This window comes from Gossypium hirsutum, chromosome D01 (genome assembly GCF_007990345.1).
Source record: "Gossypium hirsutum isolate 1008001.06 chromosome D01, Gossypium_hirsutum_v2.1, whole genome shotgun sequence".
Lineage (NCBI taxonomy): Eukaryota > Viridiplantae > Streptophyta > Magnoliopsida > Malvales > Malvaceae > Gossypium > Gossypium hirsutum.
In genome coordinates, this window is record NC_053437.1 from 44,185,949 (window position 1) to 44,192,430 (window position 6,482).

The 6,482-nt window shown below is 32.6% G+C and overlaps 1 long non-coding RNA gene across 2 annotated transcripts; it reads right to left on the reverse strand.

Moving 5' to 3' along the window:
- Positions 1–789: 789 nt before the first annotated feature.
- LOC107921307 (uncharacterized) lies at positions 790–6,095 on the reverse strand. Of its 2 annotated transcripts, XR_001691013.2 has the most exons (3): positions 4,625–6,089; positions 4,389–4,511; positions 790–1,103 (listed from the first exon to the last, which is right to left on the reverse strand). It is a non-coding gene; the product is annotated as an uncharacterized lncRNA (long non-coding RNA). The 2 variants fall into 2 exon arrangements; XR_005908904.1 differs by lacking the exon at positions 790–1,103 and having other exon boundaries at positions 4,298–4,511; positions 4,625–6,095.
- Positions 6,096–6,482: the final 387 nt, after the last annotated feature.

A 6,482-nucleotide genomic window follows, 5' to 3' on the forward strand; every position in this document is an offset into this window, starting at 1 on the left:
AAGTTTGACAAAAGCGGAGCTTATTAATCATAAATATAGAAATTTAACCTACTTTTAGCAGAGTCTATGTGAAGAATGAAAAACATAGCTTAGGTTAGGCCTGTTTTTAAGGCTTGACAATTGTAATCTTGTTAATGCCAATTACTACACGTCCAAATATACCTTTTTCTCTAAATATTTCTCACCTGCTTATTTTATTACAAATACAATATGCGAAAGAATGTGTGTTGTGCTAGTTATAAAGATTGAAAGCAAAGGCTTCAACTTTTACAATAAATCCAATAGTTTAATGTGGAAAAAAATGACTCTTCCCCAACTGGTAGGCAACAAGCTTCATTAATACTGTTATTTGTTCATGTATATAGTTAAATTTTTGATTCATTAATACTGTTATTTGTTCATGTATATAGTTAAATTTTTGATACACATGTAAACATATATATTTATGTGACATTTGATTTTCTTGATTGATTTACTAGCTGAAACGAATCTATTCGTATACACAATAGATAAGTACTTCGGCGGTTGAAGTTAGTGATAAAAAAGTGAAAGCAATGTGGGATAAGAGATTGACAGAGATATTTTGTGATATTTGTATTAAAGAGATATTGAAAGGCAATAGGCCTGTTACTCATTTCACAAAAGATGGATGGTTGAAAATAATGACCAACTTTGAGAAAGAAACGGGCAAGGGTTTTCACAAAGACAACTTAAAAATAGGTGGGATGCCCTAAAAAAGAATGGAAAGCTTGGAAGAAACTTAAAGGCGAAGATACTGGTTTAGGGTGGAATCCTATAAAAAGAACCGTTGATGCATCGGATGAATGGTGGGAGAGTAGGCTTAAGGTACATTAATAATTCTAAATATTTTTTTTATTTTTTCTTATTTATGAGGTTATTGCCAATTACTGTTATTAAACAATCATTTTATATGCAGGTTGTGCCTGAAGCTAAAAAATTTAGAACATCGGACATTGATCCTGAATTCGAATGGAAGTTGGATCAAATGTTCATGGGGATAGTTGCAACAGGTGATAAAGCATGGGCACCTTCTTCTAATACACTCCATAGTGATTTTTTTGAGGATGTTAACAACGAAATACCTGAAGAGATTGAAGAAGAAAATATGAGAAATGATGTTCACATTTCAAATGATGTTCAAATTGATGGAAACGGTTAAAAAAGAAAAAACCCTGAGATGTCAAGTTCACATTTTAAAACTGGAAGAAAGAAATCCTCAAAGCAAATTAGAGGGGCTGCAAGATTATCCAGTCAAATAGATAAATTATGCAATGCAGCTGACAATATGAGTCAAGCCACATCTAGTTTGACTCCTGTTATGGATCCATATGGTATTCCACAAGCAGTCAAAATGCTTGACAGCATGCCGGAAGAAGTTCCAAAAGCTAGTTCGCCATACTTTTTCGCACTTAGATTATTGCTCAATAAGGACAAGCGAATTATGTTTTTATCAATTAATCCCAAGATTAGAGCTTTGTGGCTTAAGACAGAAATAAAGGATAGTTGAAAATTTTCTGATCTTCTAGGGTTCAAAGATATCTATTTATGTATAATCTTCTAGTTATAATGGCTTAAACGAAGTATGTTTTTATCAATAGTTATTTATGTTTAATTTTTGGATATTGAATTTATGTTCTACTTATTTATGTGTAATCTAGTTTTATTAATAGTTGTTTATGTTTGGTCTTTAGATATTGAATTTATGTTCTACTTATTTTTACTAAATTATTTTTATCAATAGTTGTTTATATGTGATTTTGGATATAAAATTTATTCACAGGTGATAAGTATAGTTAAGGATTATAGCGGTGATGAAAGTGATGATAAAAGGGAAAAGAAAGATTTTACAACGCATAGAATGTTTTAACCGATTATTTGTTGTTGCATCTTCTTCCGTGTAATTATATTACGAGAAGTATATATTGAGGCAACCATGCATGGATTCAAAACAGTCAGGTGAGACATGGATCCGAGAGATCCTTGACGGTCACAAATCACGTTGTATGATTAATTTTAGGATGTCTAAAATGGTATTCACAAGTTTACTTAGAGTTTTAAAGATAAGATACAACTTGCAAACTTCAAGAAACATATCTTCTAGTGAAATGTTGGGAATTTTTTTTATACATCTTGGGCACCGGTGCAAAAAGTTTCCCAATGTCGAGAAAGATGTCAAAGGTCTGGATCAACAATAAGTTGACACTTTGCAGTTGTGCTTGAGAAAGTTTCAAGGATGGCCACTAATCTAATTGCACCCGAAGATCCTTTTTTTAGCTCAATACCCGAACAAATACGTAATGATTCTAGATATATGCCGCAATTTAAGGTTAAAATTTAATTTTATATTATTATATTTTAATATATTTGGTCGACTAAAAATATGCACGAGAGTAATATGATTATTTGTTCAGGATTGCATAAGTGCAATTGATGGTACTCACATTGCGGCTATTCTTCCATCAAATGAACAAATTCCCTATATTGGAAGAAAATGTATCCCGACTCAAAATGTTATGGCAATATGTGATTTTAATATGTGTTTCACATTTGTCATGGCTAGATGGGAAAGATCGGCACATGACAATACAATATTATTTGATGCAATTCGAGTTCCAAAATACAAATTTCCGCACCCTCCAAATGGTTAGATATTTTATTTATATGTGATTTTTTAAATAATAAAGTATAAGTTCTTTAATTGATTATTTTTATTAAAAAAATTCTTGAATTAATTGTTTGTTATATTATGACTTGTAGGAAAATATTATCTTGTTGATTCTGGATATCCTCAAATAAAAGGTTATCTTGGACCGTATAGAGGTCGGTGATATCTTTTACCTGACTTCCGTAGAGGTAGATCGATATCTGGTAAAGAAGAGATATTCAATCATTCACATTCATCATTACATAGCGTGATTGAACGAACTTTTGGTGTTTTGAAAAAAAAATGGGCCATTTTGAAGGATATACCAAGTTATAGTTTTGAAAAGCAAACGATGATCGTTGTTGCTATAATGACGATACACAATTTTATCCGAAAACATGTCGGTCGAAATGATGTAGATTTTATGGAATACGAAGATATTAACTCGGCATATGAGAATAATATTGATTCAGAAAATGCGCATGGTCGAGAAAGTGATGATGATGACGACGACGACGATAGTGATGATGACAGTGAATCAAATAATTTAAGTGGTTTTGAAATGGAATTAACAAGAGATGCTATAGCTTCTAGTTTAATGAATTCACTTTAAATTGTAAATGCTATTGTAAAATTTTTAGTATTTATATTTGATATATAAATATTATCCCTTTTTAAAACTTCAATCCAAATATATATAATATTTTAATTTGTTAGGTTTATGTTTTCTATGTTAGGTTAATATTTAATATGAGTTATATATTCAAATACATTTTAAAATAAAATAATACAAATGTGTTAAAAGCATTAATTAAAAATAAAAAAAATAATTTTTATAATAATACAATTGTGTCAATATCTAATTACAAATATTTAATTATTATATTTAAATATTTAAATATAGTTTATATATTGTAATTAAATTTAATAAATAATTAATATTAATTACTTAGAAATATTTAAAATTAATATTATATATTAAAATATTAACAATAAGTTATAATAAATTATTTTTTATATTTTTGCTAAAATATCATAATATTAACTAATTTGAACATTATTTAAATACATATTTGTTACTTCATAATATCATGTCTAAAATGGACATTTTATTCTTGAAAAGTATTTTTTAATAGTAATACCAAACAATCAAAATTTTCAAAAGCACTTCTCAAAAGCACTTATCAAAAGCACTTTTTAATAACACTTTTAAAAGCACTTTTCAAAAGCATTTTTTAATAACACTTTTAAAAGCACTTTTTAAAAGTAATGAAGAACTGGCTCTAAGAATGTAAGAATTTGCTATCAAATGAAGAGTGTTCTTCATTACTTTTCAAAGAAAAGTACTATTTTAGCTAAAAACTCATCTTAGCCGCAATGAAAAACATAGCCTAAGAAAAATATACACTAAAGTGATTCTATTTTCTTTTCCTATATTCTTTTATAAAAAAAATTCTATAATATATATAAAGTTGAGCTTTATAAAAATAGCTTTATAAGTCAGCCACGAGAAGAGGGATCCATTGGTGCTCTTGGGAAGGGTTATGCGATTTGAAAAAGGCCGATGGGTTAGGATTTCATAGCTTGTCAAAGTTGAATATTGCTTTACTTGCCAAATAGGGTTCGCGTCTATTGACTAATCCGAATTCTTTAATGGCCAAAGTACTTAAAGCTAAATATTTTTTGCATAACAATTTTATGGAGTTAGGGTTAGGGAACCAACCTTTCTTTGTGTGGCGAAGCATTTAGGCCGCCAAGGGTCTGCTGCAGATGGGCTGTGGTTGGCAGGTTGGTAATGGGCAATCGATTTCGTATGGGATGATGCTTGCCTCCTTGGTGAACGGCCCTGCAAAATACAGATGGATAGGGTTACTGGGATTGACAGGGTGGCAAATTTGATTAATTAACATAGATAGGAGCGAATGGAATGTTGGCTTATTAGGGACTGTTTTTCCTTACCCGATTGTTAACCTTATTCGACGTATCCCATTGGCATCTCATGATTTGTTGGATCGATGGAGATGGTTCCCAGATAGCACTGGAGATTATTCTGTCCGTAGCGGATACATATTGCTATTGCGTGGTTTTTCGGGGGGAAGGTGATCGTTACAGTGGTGTTACGCAGCATACACAAAATATTTACAAACAACTATGGGGGGCTCAAGTGCCCGAAAAAATGAAAGTTACATGTTGGAAATACATATATAATTTTCTCCCTACAAAAGATAATTAGTTTCGCCGGAGAATCGGGGTTGATCGTATGTGCCCACACTATGGTAGTGGGCTTGAGACCATTCTCCATGTCTGTCGGGACTGTCCTGTGGTCCAGGAGGTTTGGCACGGCTTGGGTTTCTATTAGCACATAGTTCCAGAATCTAAACCATTCAATGGATTAGTCAACTATTCGCTACTGCTACGAAGCATATACACCTCTCTATTATCACTACCTGGACTCTCTGGACTTCTAGAAACAAGCTAATTCATGAGGGCATTTATCTGCCTACTCAATCAATACTTATCACTATTCTGGGTTATCTACAGGAGCTAGATTCCCTCTTGTTTCCTAGAGAGGATATTGTGACTTGTTGGCTTGTCGCTCTGGAAGACCCTTGTAGACCCATGGGCTCGCGTAAACTTTGACGCAGGGTTCTTCGCTGATTTGCGGGCTACCAGCACGGAGATAGTTATTAGAAATTCTAAAGGGCTGTTATTAGGCCCAGCTTGCTTCTGGGAAGAAAACATACCATGTCCCTTGTCGGCAGAAGCTCTCGCATGTGTGTGAGCCATCAGATTTGCCCGAGATCTTGGCTTCTATTGGGTTGAGATTGAGGGTGACTCGGAGGTGCTTCTCTCCAAGCTTCAAAGTGTGGCCACTGGTCGGTCGACGGTGAGTGCTTATGTTTAGGATGCGAAGAGACTTGTTTTGGGCTTCGAGCGTTTCAAGTTCCAGCACATAAAACGGGGAGGGGAATATAGTTGCCCATCTTCTGGCCCATATTCTGGCCCATAAGGGTTTTCTTCGACGACGGGATGTTATATGGATGGAGGACGGATCGGAGTCTGTTCTGGGGTGGGTGTTAAAGAGATCGTTGGGAAGGTGCCTGATTTTGATGGGGGGTCTTCCTCGAGTTGTGTTTCGGCCAAATCTGTTATTTACTTTGCAGGCTTTATTGTGGCTTCATCGTGGATCGAAGATTGTGGGCTGTTTCTGACTGTGGTTTGGCCCTACCGGACATGCGTGCGCAACTAGGGTTGTTGAAGGGTTTCAACTGCTTGTTTTCTACCTTTCTTTTCTTTGGTTCCTTTTTTATTTGGCTTTTGTTTAATTTTTTACCCGTTGGGTTGTTTTGCTTCGTGGGATGTTTGTTTGTTTGTTTCCAAGTCTTTTCAATAATAGTATGACCGGATCTTATTAAAATGTGGATATTATCTTATTAAATGAAATCCTTTTAAAAATATATAAAATTTATAATAAAAAACTTAAGAAATACAACAGTTGATGTGATGTGTTGTGGTGGTGAATAAATGCCACTTAAAAGGAATTAAGAATAGAAAAAACTATCATCCATTTCTAATAATATAATAACACATCAACAATTTTTTTTAAAAATTTCAAGATTTTCATTTAGATTTAATTTTTTTAAATGAAAATATTGATATGACATTAACTATTAAAAAAAGATATAGATAAGGTAGCATCACTGTTTCATATAATATTTTCCCTTTAAAAAATAAAAAAATAAAATTTAATTTAGATGATAAATTTATTAAGGTTTCCTTAAAAGAAATTGAGGATTTCAACAGGGAAATAAAATAA